We start from the raw sequence: 2,969 nt of genomic DNA, 5'->3' as shown, positions 1-2,969 counted from the left end.
TCTCCCTCTCTGATTTTGTCTTATTTTATTTTTCCTTCCCTTCCTTTTCCCATATGTTCATCTGTTTTGTTTCTTAAACTCCACATATGAGTGAGATCGTATGATAATTGTCTTTCTCTGACTGACTTATTTTGCTTAGCATAAAACCCTCTAGTTCTAGCCATGTTGTTGCAAATGGCCAGAGTTCATTCCTTCTGATGGCTGAGTAATATTCCTGTGTGTGTGTGTGTGTGTGTGTATACCACATCTTCTTTATCTGTTCATCTATTGATGGACATATGGACATCTGAGCTCTTTCCATATTTTGGCAATTGTGGACTTTGCTGCTATAAACATTGGGGTGCAGTTGCCCCTTTGAATCACTATGCTTGTATCCTTTGGATAAATACTTACTAGTGCAATTGCAGGGTCATAGGGTAGAGTAGAGCCTAGGACTCTTGATCTTGGGGTCATGGGTTTGAACTCCACAGTGGGTGTAGAGATTACTTAAAATAAATAAATAGAATTAAAGAAAATGAAATCTGGATTTTTCTATTTTTATTATTTTATTTATTTATTTTTTAAGTTGAAGAATTTGTATTTTAAGTACAAAAAGCTAGCATTAAGGTGGAAATCTTGGATGACCCATTCAAGGCAGTCCACTTAATCCAACTTAATGAAGCCCATAGTCTTTGCGCCCTGATGGGAGCATGGCGGCACATATCGAGACTGTATTTCTGGATCGGAACCTGCAGGTTTGAGCAGAGGCAGCAAGAACGTGAACCCTGGCTGAAGTTTCTTGGATAACTCCAGCAGAGCTGCTGGTGACCCAGCTTACTTTCTCAGAGGCAATGAGGCAGAAAGGGAAGAGCTCCCAAATGCATGTGCTATTCAAATTTGGGGAGGCAGGAAGGAGAAACAGTTTACCCAGAATGCAGTGCTGACAAATGAGGCGGACACTGTGTGGCCAACTGGTTCAGGGGAGTGAGGGAAATCTGGATTTTTAGATGAAGCCTCCAGCTTTTAAATGTTGGCTCAAGGGAGCCTGGGTGGCTCAGTCAGTTAAGCGTCTGCCTTTAGCTCAGGTCATGATCCCAAGGTCCTGGGATCAAGTCCCACATCAGGCTCCCTGCTCAGTGGGGAGTCTTCTCTCTCTGCCCCTGCCACTCACCTTGCTTGTGCTCTCTCTCTTGCTCATTCTCTCTCTCTCAAATAAATAAATAAAATCTTAAAAAAAATGTTGGCTCAAATGAAAAACAAATACCAGATGGGACCAAAGAAAGATGATTGTGAACTATTTTTGTCCTACAGGCTGCAGAGAGTAGTGATTTCTGCTTTACATCCCCAAAGGGAAAATTGTCACAGAGAAAGGAAACTGTCATCAGCGGTTCTGCCATAGGTGATGCAGACATTTTTCGGGCAGCATCTTGCAGTTTTAAAGGCTATCTGACCAGGTGTTACCTACGGGATGTGCAGGATTTTCCTATTATGATGGCACTTTCCCCCCCCTTGCTTCCAAATTTCCTGACGATCGCATCTTTGTCCTTACAGCAAGGTGGGGACATTTCATCTCTAGGGATGACAGTCAGTTTGGATACAATGGTGTGCCCTTACCAGTCATAAAACAGTGACATGGCTTGTAGTGGTAAATAGCCCCCGAGTGCCCTTTCCAGCTTTCAAGCCCTCTTTGAAACCCTTTAAACTAAAGAGTACTAACGAGTTAATATCTAGGGTAGCAGGAAGCCTCCCGGCACCAACCAAGTTGGTGTCACTAAATACTTTGAACAGTATCTACATGGTTTCTATTTTTAGATTGAGAAAGTTTTTCTTGGTTTTGCCCATAACCAATCTCCTGCCTGGTGAATGGTAGATCATCAACTCAGGTCTTTTTATAAAGATTTTATTTATTTATGTGTCAGAGAGAGAGAGAGAGAACTCACATGAGCACAAGCAGGGGGAGTGGCAGACAGAGGCAGAAGCAGACTCCCCGTTGAGCAAGGAGCCCGATGCGGAACTTGATCCCAGGACCCCAGGATCATGACCTGAGCCGAAGGCAGACACTGAACCGAATGAACCACCTCCGTCAACTCAGGTCTTAATTTGACTCTCTTTTTATGAAAGCACAAGATTTTTAGATATTTCACAGCTTTGAGTATGAAATTTTGAAGACCCAGGTTGTCACAAAAGGTAAAGAAACAATGCTCTGAGTCAAAGGACACGGGTAGGAAGGAGCATGGTGTGTACATGAGAAGGTGGCCCTTCTTGCGTAAGACACTGGTAAAGAACGTGCCCCTGGGAGTCTCTGTCTCTTCAGAATGGGGCTCAGAACGAACATGGAGCTGACCTGCACCACATGTGCAGACCGTAGCTTGAAGCAAGCCCCTGAGCTAAGCCCAGTCTAGATCTGCCAAATGAGTGAACTCGAAAACCAGCGAGCCAGAGACCAAATGCTTGTTGCTGCACGTCACCGAGGTTTGGGGTGGCTTGTTATGCAGCATCATTGTGGCTATAGCTGACTCATACAGGAATTGCTTAATATTTTGATGTGAGTCAGACATAAGTTTGGCTTGGCTTCTGCCACCACCTGTGTGATTCTGACCAAGTTACTTAACTTCTTCCTACCATAGCCTGGAGCTTATTTCGATGAAGATTAAATGAGACCATCCATGTAATTTGCATAGAACATTATCTGGCACACAGTAAGTTGTGCAAATTCTAATTAATAATAATGTCAATTGGTTTTTTGAGGAGAAATGTACTCCCATTATCCTAACAACGATTCTCATTTTGCATATTTCTTTCCATTCTCGCCCACATGAAAATGTATTTTAGATCCTTGCAATCACGATGTACCTAGCCAGCTCCACTTTGATCAGAAATAATTCCCTTTGTCTCTGATTGCTTTCACGATCTCACTTTTCTACTGTTCACGGAAGACTCGTAGAGAAAGACCATACTTTTTTCATGAATTTATAATAGTTCTAGTTTAA

At 42.7% G+C, this 2,969-nt stretch overlaps 1 pseudogene; it reads right to left on the bottom strand.

The window, feature by feature from the left end:
- Positions 1–642: 642 nt before the first annotated feature.
- On the bottom strand, positions 643–1,613 carry LOC121101676 (annotated as a pseudogene).
- Between the last annotated feature and the right edge of the window lie 1,356 nt (positions 1,614–2,969).

The sequence above is a fragment of the Ursus maritimus genome, unplaced genomic scaffold, assembly GCF_017311325.1.
Source record: "Ursus maritimus isolate PB19 unplaced genomic scaffold, ASM1731132v1 scaffold_11, whole genome shotgun sequence".
Lineage (NCBI taxonomy): Eukaryota > Metazoa > Chordata > Mammalia > Carnivora > Ursidae > Ursus > Ursus maritimus.
This window is presented reverse-complemented; position numbering and strand designations above follow the sequence as displayed.